General features: G+C 43.9%; 1 protein-coding gene across 2 annotated transcripts in view; it reads right to left on the minus strand.

Annotated features, from left to right (window-relative positions):
- LOC142743420 (apoptosis-inducing factor 3-like) overlaps positions 1-19,321 on the minus strand; it is a 119,672-nt gene that overhangs the window by 67,162 nt on the left and 33,189 nt on the right. The window lies entirely within an intron of this gene.

A 19,321-nucleotide genomic window follows, 5' to 3' on the forward strand; every position in this document is an offset into this window, starting at 1 on the left:
CAACTACCCCTCCCAGGCAGCTACAGAGGAGGCTGGGGAAGTTGTACAGCCGGAGTCAGTAGTAGTAATTAGTACCAGTTGTGTAATATCCAACTCATTACATAACACAATTCACCAACCAGCACAAACATGGGTCTTCACATGAGATGACATTCTAGTACTAGTTTACTATTACTGCTATTTAATGCTCACTTCTAGTAAATTCAGCTCTTGAATTGGTTACATCTGTGGCATGCAGCGTAGGTGCTGGTTACCAGATTTCAGCTGTGGAGCGGCACCAGACTGCTTGAGGTTGAGGTCTTATGCACATGGCGTATTATATGTAATGAGGCCCTACTGTACATCATTTGATCGTCGTGGTGTCTTCTTTTTTTGGCAAAGCCCCCGTTGCGACTGCCCAATTTTCCGATTTTAACTCTACAGATCGGCGGCAGGAAGGGGTTAAAGATCTCTGCATGAAAACCTGTTTGCAGTTATTCAATAGGAACCTTGTTCATAGTTTACTACCAGTGGATACAAACCTGTCCTGGTCATGTGACATACACACAGGCGCACAGATCGGGTATGCCCATACAACACCGATTTGAATAAACAATGAAGGTACCCATTGCATGACAATAAGCAGAAATCTTGAATACAGGTAAAAACTTTTGAAAAAATATATTGAAAATACTGGAAAATGTTCATAACTTTATTATAAAAATAATAATCTTTATTTTCTGAAACTATAATACCCCTTTAGGGCTGTCATTTTGGTATTAGAATATAAACCTTATTGGCAGACAGGTAGGCGTTTCTTAGAACTGAAATGACGTCAATGATTGTTATGGAGATATTTCCATTCTTTAGCACTAGATGTCACACTTACACAAGACAAGGCACCGTTTAGCCATTTTTAAGCACGCATTAGTGAAACGGCTACAACTTTTTTATTTGTTGGGCTAGCAACGTGATTTTAGAAATGTTTTTTTTTTTCGTACTTATTGATGGGTTTTCTTCTTCGGGTATGTATACACACAATCAAAAACGTCTGAAAATACGTAGCTGTTTTCAAGGGAAAACAGCTCATGATTTTCAGCCGTTTTTTTAGCAACTCTTGTTTTTTGCAGCGTTTTTACGGCCGTTTTTGGAGCTGTTTTTCTATAGAGTCAATGAAAAACGGCTCAAAAAACGGCTCAAGAAGTGACAAGCACTTTTTCACAAGCGTTTTTTTACGCAATGGGCAGATGTTTGGAGGCGTTCTGCTTCCGATTTTTCCGTTTACGGCCCGAAAATAAGCCGTGTGAACATACCCTTATTGTTTTTATACACATAATCCTTGCATTTTTTTTTTTTAGCATTTTTAGGCGTATATACTTTGGAAAAAAAAGGTTTCTTTTACGTTTTTAGCTAATTTTTTTAAAATATTTTTATATATTACATGTCAATTTTAGGGTAAATGGGTCAGGGCTAGAGTTCCGATATTGTTTTTTTTGTGGGTATTTTATGTGTAATTTAATTTTAACTTCTTGTTTGTTTTTTTTACTTTTATTTTTTTATTATTATGGCTTTACTATTAAATTTTTTTTTTTTTTACTATACTTCTCCCATACCTCCCAACCGTCCTGGATTCAAAGGGATAGTCCCGGACTCTGGGCGGTGTCCCGAGCGGCTGGTGATATGTCACTGTTTCAACTGTATCTGTGTCCTCAGGATGCAGATACAGTTGAATCCAATGCTGAAGCAGGGAACAGTCAACTCCCTGCTCCAGCATTAAATGCCTCGCGAAAGCCCTTGACATCACTGTCAATATATGGACAGTGACGTAAGGGGCACCTCCTGGAGCAAAATCCCCTGCCAGAGCATTGCCGATTCTGTGGCCGGGGATTCCGCTCCTGGATAAGCCCCTGGCGTCGCTGTCCATATATGGACAGTGACATCAGGGGCTCTTACTGAAGCGGAATCCCGACCAGAGCATTGCCAATGCTCTGGCTGGAGATTCCCCTCCTGGAAAAGCCCCTGGCGTCACTATCCATATATGGACAGTAACATCAGCGGCTCTTCCAGAAGCGTTATCCCCGGCCAGAACAATGGCAACGCTCTGGCCGGGGATTCCGCTCCTGGAGGAGCCCCTGGCGTCACTATCCATATATGGATAGTGACGTCAGGGGGTCCAACTGGAGTGGAATCCCGGCCACAGAGTGGCCGATGCTTTGGCTGGGGATCCGCTCATGGAGGAGCCCCTGGCATCACTATCCAACTATGGACAGTGACGTCAGGGGCTCCTACTAAAGCGGAATCTCTGGCCAAACTCTGCCCGATGCTCTGGCTGGGAATTCTGCTCCTAGAGGGAGCCCCAATGGAGCTATCTGCAGGGATGGGGGGTTAGCGCTATCTACAGGCAGGCTGGCGCTATATTCAAGGGGGTGTGACACTATATACATGGGCACTGTGGCACTATTTGGGCACCATCTACATGGGCATTGTGGGCACTGGCATTTTGTGTGGGCAGTGGCACTTAATGTGCGCACTGTGGCAATATGTGGGCACTGCGGCACCATCTACAAGGGGCTCAGTGGAACTATGTGGGCACTGGCACTTTATATGTGGGCACTGGTGGTTTGTGGGCACTGGTACCATCTATGAGCGTACTATCTACAGGGGCATTGTAGCACTTTGGGGCATTATACTGTATGGGAGCATCTGTGTGGGCATTATATTGCATGGAAACCGCTATGGGGCATTAAACTGTATGGAGCACAGCTATGGGGCATTATACTGCATGGGGACAGCTATGGGGCTTTATACTGTATGGGGGCATCTGTGTGGCCATTATACTGTATGGGGCATCTTTGTTGGCTTTATACTGTATGGGTGCATTATTACTGTGTGGGGCAGCTATTTGGCATTACACTGTGTGGGGGGGGAAGCTATTTGGCATTATACTTTGTGGGGGTTCTATGGGAGCATGATACTGTGTGCGCTGAATCGGGTGTGTATAGGGGGATTGGGTGGGGTTAGAGGCATGGCTTAAAATGAAAAATATTGCTGCTATGCGCGCTGCGTCAGTTGGCCCTTTTTGCGATGCTTGAAAGTTGAGGAGGTATGCTTCTCAACTGTAACTAGGGCTGCACAGCGGGGGGGGGGGTAATCAGCTCTGTTATTGTCACTGTTTGTACTGTGCTTGGTCTATTTAAACCCAGGGCTGGCCTTAGGATAGATGGCGCACTGTGCGAAATTATCTCCCCCCCCCCACTAAGTATAATGCCCTATATAGTGCCCCCCCCCCATACAGTATAATAATAATGAATAATAGAATATATTATAACCCCTTCAGGGACACAGTATTTTGTCCTCTGTGCCCACACAGTATTATGCCCCCTAAATGCCACATACAGTATATTGCCCCCAGTAGTGCCCCAACACAGTATAATGCCCCCTCCCCTTGCTACCACACATAGCCCCCTTGTAGATAGTGCCCCCTGTAGATTGTGCCAGCCTCCCTGTAGACAATCCCCCACCTCCCTCATGTAGACCGTGCCATACAGCCCCCAAACCTCCCCCTTGTAGACAGTGCCCCCAAACAAAAATTATACTCCCCTAGGCCCCGTTCCCATGAACTGAACTGCTCCACGACGGGATCCTTGCGTAGGCCGGCGAGATCCTGTAGCCTAGTACAGAGTTTGCCTACCTTTTCGGCTCAAGGATCCACTATAGGGTATGTAGACAGTGTTTTTCGTAAGGCAAAAAAAATCTGCCTCAAAATTCCTCCAGGATTTTTGAAGCAGATTTTGAATTGACAGAGTTGTTTGAACCTTTTTTTTTTTCTTTCAAGCCGTTTAAGCGAATGCAAAAGACGCAGGAAAAAAGCTCCAAACGAGCACCGCAGGTATTTTCTGCCTCCTATTAATTTCAATTGGAGCTCAGAGGTGGAAACCACTTGAAGACTATCAGCCCCCCAATCACAGTAAAATGACCATCCGCCCCCCCACTCACAATAAAATTACCATCAGCCCGCCACTCACAGGTTCCCCCTGTAGATAGTGCCACGCGGGCCCCCATGTAGGCAGGGCTGCACGGCCCCCTGGTAGGCAGTGCCCCACGGCCCCCTGGTAGGTAGTGCCACATAGCCCCCTTGTAGATAGCATCCACCCTTCCTGTAGATAGCGCCACTGTAGCTCCCTGAAGGAGCGGAATCCCCCTGTGGCTGAGGATTCAGTTCCTGGAGTGAGGATTTCGCTCCTGCAGCTCTCCCCTTGATGTCTATGTCCATATATGGACAGTGACATCCGGAGCAACTCTTGAAGTGAAATCCCCGTACACAGCGTTGCTGACTCTGTGTTCGAGGATTCCACTCCAGGAGAAGACCCTGTCGTCTGTGACCATTTATGGACATAGACATCAAGCGGAGCGCACCAGGCGTGGAATCCCCAGCCACAGGGGGATTACGCTCCTTTGTGGAGCTACAGTGGCGCTCCCTGCTCTGCTATACTGGCGTCGCTACTGCAGCGGCGCTGCCGGCCATGGCTCATGCCTGGTGTCTCCGCTAGCAGCCTCTATGGCTGCTACAGCGGTAGCGATGCCACTGAGTGAAGAAGCGCGCGGGATGAAAAGTGGCTGTTGAGTCGCCGGGCCTGGGCGCTTCTGAAACAAGCAGGGGAAGGGAGCCAGCGCAGCGCCCCCTTCCACCTGCTGGAGTGATGCACCCTGTGCAATGGCACAGGTCGCACACCTCTAAGGCCGGCCCTGTTTAAACCCAGCAGCAGCCTCCCACTTCCGGCATCCTGGTGATCATATGACCAGTCACATGACCACTGGGACCAATAGAGGCAGAAACCTCTATTCTATACACAGCGCTGTTTACACATCTAAGTTTTGAACTTAGATGAGATTGATATTAGCTGGATCCTGTGTGTCCGAATCAGCTTTGACAGAACACTACAGCTTCTATGTATACAGGATACATAGAAGCTGTATCTTAGGCTTCATGAATACGACCATGCATTTGCGTCCCCATACTATCGTACATGCACACGACCATGCATTTGCGTCCCCATACGGATAGTACAGGGCACATTATATGCTATGGGCCGATGCACACGACCGTGGTTTCCACAATCCGTGCATTGCCCGGAGCCCGAGCTGCAAAAAAAAAAACAGGACATATCATTTTACGGACTGCAGTTGCGGTCCGGGCTCCTTAAAGCCAATGTACAACTTGTGTGCGCAAGGTCCGTGATTGCGGACAGCCCGCGAAAGACACTCCGCAGGTCCGTAATCACGGACTGTGCACAAGGCTATGGTCGTGTGCTTGAGGCCTTAAAAAGTTTTTTAGCACACAAAATACATTCATTAAATTAAAAAAATTGCCTACAAAGGTGTACGTAGCTTTTCATTTATGGGGTCTGGTCTGAATTAGTTGATCAGGGGTCTGAATTAATTTAGGGGTCTGGTCTGGGGTCTGTATTCATTTTGGGGCCTGAATTAATTTAGTAGGTCTGACCTGGAATCTGAATTAATTTATGATATTCATTTGCTATTTAAGATGCTAATTCATTATTTTTTCTTTATAAACTTGCTACAAAATGTCTTTTGCTACTAAATCTTGCTACTAAAATCTATTTTATTAACAAGTAAGATAGTTTTGAGTTGATTTTATGTATGGGTAGGTGCTATTTGCCTAGGGCACCAAAATGCCTTATCCATGCCCTGTAAAAGCTCTGATCTTTTTCTAGACAAACTCACTACAAAAAATACAGACAAACTCACAGGAGACTGCAAATCAGGCCAGGTGCACGTTACCGCAAAGGATGAATCCACTCCTTGACTTGTAATGGATAGGCAAAAAATAGAACCAAGCAACAGCACCAGGACTTAAGATTTCAAAGGAGAGGTGTAGGTTTCTTCACCAAAAAGTGAGCAACGTTTCGGTTCACATCTGAACTTTTCTCAAGGCTCATATTACAGGGCCTTGTGAAATATTATTTAAATATTAAATCCTTCAGGAATTTTGAGGCAGATATTGACTGGCCTGCAATTTCTTGCCGCGATTTTTCGGCTGCGGTCATTAAGCGCTGTGGGCAAAAAAGTGGCGAAAAACGCTTTCTCTGCCTCCCATTGATTTTAATGGGAGGTCAGAGGCGAAACCACGGCAAGAAAGAGCATGCCGCTTTTTATTTACCGCGAGCGGCTAAAAGTCGCCGCGGGGAAAAAACGCATCCCATTAAAATCAATGTGAGGCGGATTCGGCAGATTTTTTACGCGGATTCCGACGTGGTTTCCACGCCAAAATCAGCGTTAAAAAAAACAGTGGGCCATACATAAGGCTGTTCCTTGCCACTATACTGCCCAAGGCAACAACTAAACATGCGTTATTTGACACATTAATATGTGGTAACACTGTTTAACAGAAAACATATAATTTATATTACGTTTATTAACAAGCCACGTGCTATAACACAATTTACTCTGTGGATATAGGCCTGTGCAAATAGCATCTGGCTAAAACACAGCATAGTAGTCATTGATTAACTGGATACTGGATATCATAAATGAAAAGGAGATTTTAATTAATTTGCTTTTATTTTAGTAAACAATTATGGCTTTGCAACTTACATACACAACCATCGCTAGTATCGGGCCTTCGGGGCCCAAGCCCCCGATCTTTGGCCAGGTGCCCCAGGTTCCCGGACGACTGCCACATTTAGGGTTTGCAACGGCCCCCCCCCGTCTATAAAAAGTTACTATAGTAACTGGGGCCGAAGTAATAAAATACACGGGCCCGTTACTATAGTAAGGACACTATACTTACACTCCTTCACGAGCGCAGCGGAAGTCCTGACTTCTCACGTCATAACGTCACGACGCTGTGCACCACGGGATGGTGTCAGAACATCCGCAGCACCCGGAGCCGAAGAGGAGGGTAAGTGCAACATTACTGTCTGCTGGGGTCCGGTATCTAAGCCTACCTTGTTGTAGGCTTAGATACAAGGTCTAACAGACAGTATCACCCATGGATCCTGTTTTTAAGCTTACCACATTGTAGGCCCCAGCAGACAGTAATCTTATACTGTATAAGGGGCATAAGACAGTAATCTTATACTGTATAAGATTACTATCTGCTGGGGCCCTGTATCTAAGCCTAACATGTAGTAGGCTTAGGTATAGGGCCCATCAGACAGGAGTGTCACACATGGTGTAATCCTGTCTGCTAGGCTTACCACATAGTAGGCTTAGATACAGGGCCCCAGCAGACAGTAATCTTATACATTGTAAGATTACTGTATGCTGGGGCCTGGTATCTAAGCCTCCCTTGTGGTAGGCTTAGGTTCATGGTCTAACAGAGAGAATCACACATGGGCCCTGCAACTAAGCCTACCACGTGTTACTAATCTGTTTTTTTGTGGGTTTTTTTTTTTTTGCAGGTTCTGTCTGACTACCTGGGATTCGAGGACTACTTCGATGACGGCTTTTTTTAATTACCCCTGAACCCACCGCCGCCAGGGGTGATGGGAAGAGCTGGGTACAATCCAGTACCCAACCATCTGTAGTGATGGCTGGGTACTGGGGTGGCCGCAGGCTGGTATTATTAGGTTGGGAAAGCCCAAAACCAGTGCCCTTCCCAGCCTGGTAATGCTAGTCTGCTGCTGTGTTGTATCTCTCCCCCCCCCCCCCCCCCATTTTTCATAAAAAGCCAGATACAACACAGCAGCAGCAGACTAGTATTACCAGGGTGGGATGGGCTACTGATTTTGGACTTTCCCAGCCTAATAATACCGCTACAGATGGTTGGGTACTGTATTGTACCCGGCTCTTCCCGGCAACCCTGGCTAACATTTAAGCCCCGCCTTAGTAATGGACTCAGTCAATCAGCCAGCGGCCATTACAAACGCAGTAGTAATAGAGTTTAAAAAAAATACAAGGACATAAAAAAATCTTTTATTGAAATAAAAAAACACATCCCTCATTAACCATTTTATTGAGAATAAAAAAAAGCCGTCATTGAAGTAGTCATCGAATCCGAAGTAGTCCAACATCTGAACCTGTAGAAAAACAAACACACAAAAGATATTAGTAACACATAAAAAAGCAAAGCAGTTATTATACTTACTTTTTCTGGCTCCAGTGCTGAAGCTGCAATGTCAGCGAGCTGGGCCCTATATCTAAGACGATCATGTGTGGTAAAGTCTGCTGAGCCCTGTATCTAATCCTATCCATAGCTATAGGGTCAGAAAAATAATAATAAAATAAATATATATCTATACACACATTTTTTTTGGGGGGGGTGGATTTATGTTAGTACAAGGATACTTACTGCTGGGACCCTGTATCTAAGTCTGTCATCTGCGATACTGTCTACTGGTGCTGGGCCATGTATCTAAGCCTATCATGTGTGCTACTGTCTGCTGGGACCATGTATCGAAGCCGATCATGTATGATACGGTCTGTTGGGGCCATTTATCCAATTCTATCCAGTGGTGTAGCTATTGGGGCCTTAGGCTGGGTTCACACCAAGTTTTTTGCAGACAGAAAATCTGCCTCAAAATTCCGTTAGGTTTAAAATTCCGTTAGATTTTGCTCTGCCTGCACACAGATTTTCGTGGCGTTTTTCGCCCGCGGGCAAAAAACGCCACTAAATACGCTTCTTCTGCGTCCCATTGATGTCAATGGGAGGTCACAAGGGTAAACGCCCGAAGATAGGGCATGTCCCTTTTTCCCGCGAGCCTGATTTTCCACTCGCGGGAAAAAAATGCCTCCCTCTCAAGTGTTTTTTTTTTGCAAGGTTTCCGCGTCAAACTCTGTGTGAACTGGCCCGAAGGATTACAGATATGCTATCTCCGATATGTATGTAAAAAAATAATTGTTTGGGGGGGGGGGGGGGGGATATATGTCTCGGGGCTTGTGCCCCCTGATCTTTTAAGACCCTAGCAACGCCCCTGTACGCAACTCCATGTAAACAAAAATATTCTAACGTTTTTGCTCAGGAATGGAATTTTCACAGTATGTAAATCAAAGTTCTAAAGTATATACACAGATTATTCAAAAAGTAGCAACAACATTGCGCAGCATTGCAAATATATATTTATATGTATGTTTATTAGGTTTGCTGTATCGGGATAGTAAGGCTACATTCACACGACAGTAAAAAAAAAAAAAGGGCCATTAAAAACTGATCAACTGTCAGTTTTTCATGGCCGTTTTCCAATCAGTCTGCCCGTATTTAATGGCCGTTTGTCCTCAATTGGCCATCCGTTTTTCAAGAACATTAAAATGGATTTCACTTGTCGGGATTTTTTTGTCCAAACCCCCTGAAGACACCACGGTGCCCATGTAGATAGTGCCACAATGCCCCTGTATATAGTGCAAAGTGGCGCTGTTCCCTGGGAGTCCTCTTGGCCAGCATCAGTTTTCAACGGCCGTCACAAGGGTTCTAATTTCATTCCTGAAAAACAGCCGTTAATAACTGATGCATTGAGTTCTATGGGGGCTGCCGGGCTGTGAAAACAGCCAAAAATAGAGCATTTCCTCTTTTTTGATGGCGCGTTAAAAAAAAAAAACAAAAAAAAAAAAAACAGCCATGTGTATACATGCCCTCATTCTAGGGGGGGGGGACAAGATTTATTTATTTGAATCGGGCTTATTAATTTTATTCCCCCAAAATTCATTGCTTAAAGGAGTTGTCCAGTCCCAAAAAATTTACGGCTTATCCTCAGGATAGGCGATCAATATCTGATCGGTTGGGGTCCGACTCCCCACACACCCGCCGATCAGCTGTTTCGAAGGAGCCACAGCGTTGGTACGAGCGCTGCTTTCCCATAATTTTCCTTACTGCTCACACTGTGAATCGCCGACACACTTGTAGTGGCGGTTTACAGTATTTCAGCCTTCTCCCATTCACTCCAATTTATTAGGCCGGACAACCCCTTTAAAATTGTCAATTGAGCACTACCAATATCTTCTTCAAACGGTAGAGCAACTTCAGAACAAAAGCTCAACAGACGACACTATTACAATATGACATTATTGAACCCACAGGATGAACACCCTAAAAATAAATAGTGATCAAAAAGTTGTTTGTACCCAAAAATACCAACAAAACAATAGCTCGTCCTTCAAAAAAACAGGCCCCCACACCGCTCCATCAATGGAAAAATAAAAAAGTTATGGCTTTCAGAATATAGTGACATAAAAAAAGTTTTTTTTAACAAATAGTTTTTTCTTCGTAAAACTAGTACATCATAAAAAAAACTATATAAATTTGGTATAGCTGTAATCGTATTGGCCGACAGAATATAGTTAACATGTCGTTTTTACCGCATTTTTTTTGTCATAAACAATGGAGGAATCTGTTTTCTATGTCGTTGTACCCAACAAATTTTTTTCCCCAGTTTCCCAGTACATTATATGGTACATTAAATGGTGCCATTAAAAACTACAACTTGTCCCGCAAAAAACAAGCCCTCACACAGCTATGCCGACGGAAAAATACAAAAAGTTCTAGCTTTTGGAAGGCAGGGAGAAAAAACGGCTGCGGCGGCAAGGAAAGGGTTTAACCCCTTCCCGCTCCTGGACGTACTATTAGGTCATGGCAGCTGTATCGTTCGCGCTCCATGACCTAATAGTACGTCTCGGGAGTAACGGCCGTTTCGGCCGTACTCCCGACACATACAGGAGCTGTGACAGCTGCTGTCTTGTTCAGCAGCTGTCACAGCTCCTACAGCGGGGACCGATAGCTGTGTCCCCGCTGATTAACCCCTTAAAAGCCGCGTTCTATAGAGATCGCGGCATTTTAGGGGTTAAGCTGCCATCGCCGGCCTGCTACGCGACAGCGGCCGGCGATGGGGACTATGGCAACCGGACACCAAACAATGGAGTCCGGCTATGCCATAGACGGAAGCCTAGTGGGTCCTGACAACGTCAGGACCCACTATGCTTGCTGTCAGTGAGTAGCTGACAGTTCTAATACACTGCACTACGCATGTAGTGCAGTGTATTAGAATTGCGATCAGGGCCTCCTAGTGGGACAAAGTAATAAAGTAAAAAAAAGATGTGTAAAAATAAGAAAATAAAAGTTTTAAAAGTATTAAAAGTAAAAATCCCCCTTTTTCCCTGATCAGTCATTTATTATTAATAAAAATATATAAACAAATAAACTATACATAATTGGTATCGCCACGTCCGTAACGGCCTGAACTACAAAATTATTTCGTTATTTATCCCGCACGGTGAACGCCGTAAAAGAAAATAATAATAAACCGTACCACAATCACAATTGTTTGGTCACTTCACCTCCCAAAAAATGGAATAAAAAGAGATCAAAAAGTCGCATGTACCTAAAAATAGTACTGATCGAAACTACAGTTTGTTACGCAAAAAATAAGTCCTCGCACGGCTTTATTGATTGAAAAATAAAAAAGTTCTGGCTCTTAGAACAAGGTAACATAAAAAGTGAATGATTGTTTACAAAACGTATTTTATTGTGCAAACGCCATAAGACATAAAAAAAAACTATAAACATCTGGTATCGCCGTAATCGTATCGCCCCGCAGAATAAAGTGAATGTCATTTCTAGCGCACGGTGAACGCTGTAAAAAAAAAAGAATAAAAAAACAATAGTAGAATTGCTGTTTTTTAGTCACCACGCCACCTAAAAATAGAATAAAAACTGATCAAAAAGCTGCATGCACCCCAAGAAAACTACAATGAATTCCTCAAGGGGTCTAGTTTCCAAATTGGGCTCACTTTTGGGGGGGTTCCCAATGTTTTGGCACCACAAGACCTCTTCAAACCGGACATGGTGCCTAATAACAAAGAGGCCTCAAAATCCACTAGGTGCTCCTTTGCTTCGGAGGCCGGTGCTTCAGTGCATTACCGCACTAGGGCCACATGTGGGATATTTCTCAAAACTGCAGAATCTGGGCAATACGTATTAAGTTGCGTTTCTCTGATAAATCCTTTTGGGTTATAAAAAAAAATGGTATAAAGAGGATTTTCTGACAAAAAAAATTAAAATTTCACCTCTACTTTGCTCTAAATTTCTGTGAAACACCTAAAGGGTTCATAAACTTTCTAAATGCTGTTGTGAATACTTTGAGGGGTCTAGTTTCTAAAATGGGGTATTTGATAGGGGTTTCTAATATATGGGCCCCTCAAAGCAACTTCAGAACTGAACTGTAACCTAAAAAAATAAATAAATGAGGCAATACTTCGCTTCTTATATTATACTGATAATGAGCCGTGCCCACCCCGAGATGACCCCAGTTTTGACCGTTTGTATAAACGGAGACCCCTATTAGACCGTTCCAGTGCCCGGTTTTCCAAAGCATACACCCCAAGAAGTGTATTTCTATTGATGAGTCCCTGGTACATTTTAAAGGGAGGGTTCAATTCCGCGAGTACCTGCCGGGTAAGAGGGCAAAGTATGGGGTGAAGATGTATAAGCTGCGAGAGTGCATCAGGGTATACCTACAGGTTTAGGATATATGAAGGAAAGGCCACCCCCAAACCAGACTGCATCCTGGACTACAATAGGTACATGGGAGGGATGGACTTGTAAGATCAAATCCTGAAGCCCTACAGCGCCATGCGGTGTGGTATAAGAAGCTGGCCGTGCACATCATACAGATGGCTTTGTACAATGTGTACGTGCTACGTCGATGTGCAGGCCAGACGGGAACTTTCCTGGAATTTCAAGAGGTGTTTATCAAGAACCTAATCTTTAGGGACCAAGAAGGGGGGGAGGCACCCAGTACTTCTGGAAGCGGGGCCACACGCATCATACCAGGGCGGCAACACTTTCCAGGAGAAGTTCCCCAAACTGGCAAGAAGGGAAAAAGTCAAAAGAGGTGCAAAGTCTGCTATAAGAGGGCGATAAGGGATGACACAATATATCAATGTGACACGTGTCCCGAATAACCAGAGCTCTGTATGAAAGAGTGTTAAAATGTATCATACATCCCTTGGTTTATAATTTACCCCAATTTTACTTACCCTGATGCACTCCGCACAGCTTATCCCCCCTCGTCTTTCCCCTCTGAGCCCTGCTGTGTGCCCAGGCAGCTGATAACAGCCACATGTAGGGTATTGCCATACCCGGGAGAACCCACATTACAGTTTATGGGGTGTAGGTCTCCGGTTAAAATGCTCACTACACCTCTAGATGAATGCCTTAAGGGTGTAGTTTTTAAAATGGGTCACTTCTTGCAGGTTTCAACTGTACTGGTACCGCAGGGGCTTCTGCATACATGACTTCGCACTAGAAAATCCCCAGTAGGCAAAATGGTGGTCCTTTCCTTCTGAGCCCTCCCATGGGCCCAAACGGCAGTTTATCACAACAAATGGGGTATTGCGGCACTCAGAACAAATTGCGCAACAGAATGGGGTATTTTGTTTCTTGTGAAAATAAGAATTTTTGAGCTAAAATGACATATTATTCGAAAAAATATATTTTTTTTTTAAATTCCCAGCCCAATTCAAATAAGTTCTGTGAAGAAACTATGGGGTCTAAATGGTCACATTACCCATAAATGAATTCCTTGAGGGGTGTAGTTTCTAAAATGGGGTCACTTTTGGTGGGTTTCCATTGATTTGATACCTCTGGGGCTCTGCAAATGCGACATGGCACCCGAAAACGAATCCAGCAAAATCTGGACTCCAACAAACATATAGCGCTCCTTTCCTTCTGAGCCCTCCCATGGGCCCAAACGGCAGTTTATCACTACAAATGGGGTATTGCCACACGAAGGACAAATTGGGCAACAAAATGGGGTATTTTGTTCCCTGTGAAAATAAGAAATTTTGATCACAAATGACATTTTATTGGAAAAAATGAAATTTTTTTCATTTCACAGCCCAATTCAAATACGTGCTGTGAAAAAACTGTGCGGTCAAAATGGTAACAACAACCATAAATGAATTCCTTGAGGGGTGTAGTTTCCAAAATGGGGTCACTATTGGGGTATTCCTACTGTTTTGGCACCTCAACACCTCTTCAAACCTGGCATGCTGCCTAAAATATATTCTAATAAAAAAAGAGGACTCAAAATGCACTAGTCCACAAGCGCAGTAGAGCCACATGTGGGACATTTCTAAAAACTGCAGAATCTGGACAATACATACTTAGTAGTGTTTCTCTGGTAAAACCTTCTGTGTTACAGAAAAAAAAAATGAATTAAGTTGAAATTCAGCAAGAAAAATGAAATTTGCAAATTTCACCTCCACTTTGCTTTAATTCCTGTGAAATGCCTGAAGGGTTAAAAAACTTTCTAAATGCTGTTTTGAAAACTTTGAGGGGTCTAGTTTTTAAAATGGGGTGTTTTATCAGGGTTTCTAATACATAGGCCCCACAAAGCCACTTCAGAACTCAAGAGGTACCTTAAAAAAAAGGCTTTTGAAATGTTCTTAAAAATATGAGAAATTGCTGTTTATGTTCTAAGCCTTGTAACGTCCAAGAAAAATAAAAGAATGTTCAAAAAACGATGCCAATCTAAAGTAGACATATGGGAAATGTGAACTAGTAACTATTTTGGGTGGTATAACCGTCTGTTTTACAAGCAGATGCATTTAAATTCTGGAAAATGCAATTTTTTCCACATTTTCTCTACATTTTGCAATTTTTCACCAATAAACACTGAATATATTGACCAAATTTTACCACGAACATGAAGCCCAATGTGTCAAGAGAAAACAATCTCAGAATCGCTTGGGTAGGTTTAAGCATTCCGACGTTATTACCACATAAAGTGAAATATGTCAGATTTGAAAAATGAGCTCTGAGCCTTAAGGCCAAAACTAGGCTGCGTCCTTAAAGGGAATGTGTTGCCAGAAAAACATGTTTGTTTTTTTTAAATTAAACATTTAGTGTGTGGGTGATTAAACATTGTTCAAATTTTTTTTATTTTTTTCACGAGTCAGGAAATATTATAAATTAATTCTAATTTATAATACTACCCATTTTTAGTCACTAGATGGAGCTATTCCCAAAATTGCAGCTTTGCAAAATTGGGTAAAAAGCCCTCGCTCTAGTGAGCTCTCAGCATCCCCCCCCCTCCTTTATCCTGGCTAGTGCCGGGATAAACGAGGGGTTTGAACGGTGTAACCTCCTACACTGTGTGCCGCCATTTTTTGAGCTAACACACAGTGTAGTAGGTTTACATACAGTAGTAAACACACACAAACACGAACATACATTGAAATCTCTTACCTGCTCCTGCCGCCGCGGCTCCCTCCGGCCCGTCCGCTCCGTTTGCTGCCGCTGGTCCAAGTGCACAAATCCGGAAGCCGCGACCGGAAGTAGTAATATTACTGTCCGGCCGCGACTTCCGGTCCACAGGAAAATGTCCGGACGGCGCCAATTTCGAATTGGACTGTGTGGGAGCGGCGCATGCGCAGTTCCCACACAGACGCCGTACACTGAAGTCAATGGGACGGGAGCCGTTCGCAGTCCCTATGGGACTGTGGCTGCCGTATTCCATGTCTGTATGTGTCGTTAATCGACACATACAGAAATGGAACAAAAAATGGCAGCCCCCATAGGGAAGAAAAAGTGTAAAAATAAGAAAAAGTAAAACACAAAACACACAAATGAATATAAACGTTTTTAATAAAGCACTAACATCTTTAACATATAAAAAAATAATTTGTGATGACACTGTTCCTTTAAGGGGTTAAGAAAAACAAAATAGCGAACAAATGGAACAAATTGGTCTGAAAATTTAAATGCGATCAATTACTACTATAAACAGTTCTAAAAAGAGTGAACACAATATGTAAACGTCATTCAAGAGGATTCCCAATCTAAGGAACCTGGCTGTATTAGGCTATGTTCACACAGAGAAAATTCTGCCTCCAATTCATTTTAATGGGAGGCGGATGCGTCTTTTTCCCACTAGCCAATTTTTTCAGCTAGCGGACAAAAGAAGCGTCCTGCCCGATCTTAGGGCGTATTCCGCCCGAACCTCCCATTGTAGTGAATGGGAGTAGGAATCTTCCTGCAGACGGCAGGAAATATTCTGCAGCTGATTTTGCAGCAGGACCCGCCAAGTAAAATCTGCCGTGTGAACATTACAGTTTACAGTTCTGTGAAGGTGCCATATAGTTACAGCCAAGAACCAGATCAGATCCCATCTTAAGTTAGCTTGGTAAAGGCTTTGCTAGTCCCATGGGAAGGGATCCAATCTAGTCCTTAGCATTAATTATACGGTTCATGAATGGAACCATAATACAGCTATGTGCATGACCAAACACAACCATATGCAGAGCCGGCCTTAGGAGTGATGGTGCCCCTTGCAAAATTATCTTTTGGCGCCCCACGCCATCATAAAAAATGCCCCATAAAAAAGTACAATGCCCCCCCCCCCCAGTATAATGCCCTATATAGTGCCCCCATACAGTATAATGCCCCTTTAGTGCCCCCATACAGTATAATAATAATATATTATAACCCCCTTCAAGGAAAAAAGTATTTTGTCCTCTAATTGTGCCCACAGTTTTATGCCCCTAAGTGCCACACACAGTATATTGCCCCTGTAGTGCCCCTACACAGTATAATGTCCGCTTTGTGGCCTCCACACAGTATAATGCCTCCCTCCCCTGGCTGCCACACATAGCCCCCCCCCCCCCCCGTTGTAGATAGTGCCCCCCTGTAGATTGTGCAATAAAGCCTCCCTGTAGACTGTGGGTGGTGCCACACAGCCCCCTTGTGGGTTGCGCCACACAGCCCCCTTGTAGGTTGCGCCACACAGCCCCCTTGTAGGTTGCTCATGGTTGGAGCGCTTGATGTCTCTGTCCATATATGGGCAGTGACATCAGTAGCAACTCCTGAAGCGGAATCCCCGTCCACAGCGTTGCCGACGCTGTGATTGGGGATTCCACTCCAAGAGAAGCCCCTGACGTCTTCAGGAGTTGTGTTGGCTCCCTATATGCTTAATTGCTCTAATTAGCCAAAGGTTTGGAGCTAGCTTCGCTGCCTCTGATGCTAACCACTTAGCGTGAAGCAGCTTGGGGGTAGTTCACTCCCTGTTATGTAACTACAGAAAATTAGCATATTGGGAGCCAACACAACAGTCAACCATATCTCTGGAACGGTGGAGTCCAGGAAAAAAGCAAAACAGTGCTGAAATCATGGAGAGAGCGCTATTCAGGTCAATAACCAGTTCAACTTATATGACCTAGTGATAGGTCCTCTTTAAGGCCCTGCTCACAAGGAGGATTTTGCAGGCAGAAAAAAATCTGCCTCAAAATTCCTGAAGGAATTTTGTGGCAGATTTTGACCTGAGAGCACTTTCTTGCTGCGGTTTTCGTGCAGTTTCTTTACAAGCGGCCAATGAGCGTCGTGGGCGAAAAGCTCTGCGAAAAACGCTTTTTCTGCCACCCATTGATTTCAATGGGAGGGCAGAGGCGGAACAGCAGCAAGAAAGAACATGCCACTCTTTTTCCCCGCAAATGGATAAAAGCCACCGCGGAAAACAAACGACTCCGTCTCCCATTGAAACCAATGGGAGGCTGATTTCGACTTTCAAATCAGCTCCAAAAAAGATTGATTACTTACCGGTAATCGGTTTTTCAAGAACCTATGACAGCACCCCTGGAGAGACATCCCATCCGCTGGACAGGAAACCTGAGGATATAAAAAGGACACCCCTCTCCACACACACCAGACTTTATCAAGAACTCTGGATGAAATAGTTTTGTTTATATTGTTGTGGTTTTTTTTGTACCACCCTAGTGAAATTCCCTCACACCGTATATATACACAATATTTACAAAGAATTCCTTTGAATTTAGGTTAGCGATCTACCTAAGGGCTGATTCAGACGAACGTGGCGTTTTTGCGCACGCAAAACACGCAGCGTTTTGCCTGCGCAAAAGCCACTTGACAGCTGCGTATGGCAGCAGCTTATGATTCGCGGCTGCGTGGCTTTCGTGCAGCCGCCATCATTATGACACGCTATTTGGATGTTTGTAAACAGAAAAGCACGTGGTGCTTTTCTGTTTACATTCATCATTTTGACAGCTGTTGCGCGAAACAGCCAGTTCGCACGGAAGTGCTTCCGTGCGGCATGCGTGGTTTTCACGCACCCATTGACTTCAATGGGTGCGTGATGCGTGAAAAACTCAGAGATATTGAACATGTCGCGCTTTTTACGCAGCGGACAAACGCTGCGAAAAAAGCACGGACTGTCTGTACTGCCCCATATACTTCTATTGGTCCATGCGAGCCGCGTGAAAACCACGCGGCCTGCACGGACGCAATACACGTTTGTGTGAATCTGCCCTAAGGATGGCTTATTTGCCACAAACCATAGGGAGGGTAACAACGGGGTGCTGTCATAGGTTCTTGAAAAACCGATTACCGGTAAGTAATCAATCTTTTACCCTTTCACCTATGATAGCACCCCTGGAGATGTAAAATAGAAATCCGTATTTAGGATGGGACCACCGCTTGTAGCATCTTTCTACCAAAGGCCAAGTCGAAGGCTGTATGCAGTTGTAATCGGTAGTGTTTGAAAAAGGTGTGGAGAACTCCATGTGGCAGCCTTGCATATCTGGTCTAGAGATGCCTCTGCTCTCTCTACCCACGAAGTGTACACAACCCTGGTGGAGTGAGCTCCAAAAAACTCTGGGGGCTGGTCTTCTGATTTATGTAGGCTAATTGTATGGCCTACTTAACCCCTTCCCTCTTTAGCCACTTTTGACCTTCCTGACAGAGCCTCATTTTTCAAATCGGACATGTGTCACTTTATGTGGTAATAACTCTGGAATGCTTTCACCTATCCAAGCGATTCTGAGATTGTTTTCTCGTGACACATTGGACTTTATGTTACTGGCAAAATTTGCTCGATATGTTCAGTATTTAATTGTGAAAAACACCAAAAATTAGCGAAAAATTGCAAAAATTAGCATTTTTCTCAATTTAAATGTATCTGCTTGTAAGACAGGCAGTTATACCACACAAAATTGTTGCTAATTAACATCCCCCATATGTCTACTTTAGATTGGCATCGTTTTTTGAACATCCTTTTATTTTTCTATGACCTCACAAGGCTTAGAACTTTAGCAGCAATTTCTCACATTTTCAAGAAAATTTCAAAAGGCTATTTTTACAGGGGCCAGTTCAGTTGTGAAGTGGTTTTGAGGGCCTTATATATTAGAAACCCCAAAAAAGTCACCCCATTTTAAAAACTTCACCCCTCAAAGTATTAAAAACAGCATTTAGAAAATGTCTTAACCCTTTAAACATTTCACAGGAATTAAAGCAAAGTAGAGGTGAAATTTACAAATTCCATATTTTTCTGCAGAAATACATTTTTAATACAATTTTTTTTTTAACACAGAAGGTTTT

The sequence above is a fragment of the Rhinoderma darwinii genome, chromosome 2 (genome assembly GCF_050947455.1).
Source record: "Rhinoderma darwinii isolate aRhiDar2 chromosome 2, aRhiDar2.hap1, whole genome shotgun sequence".
Classification (NCBI taxonomy): Eukaryota; Metazoa; Chordata; class Amphibia; order Anura; family Rhinodermatidae; genus Rhinoderma; species Rhinoderma darwinii.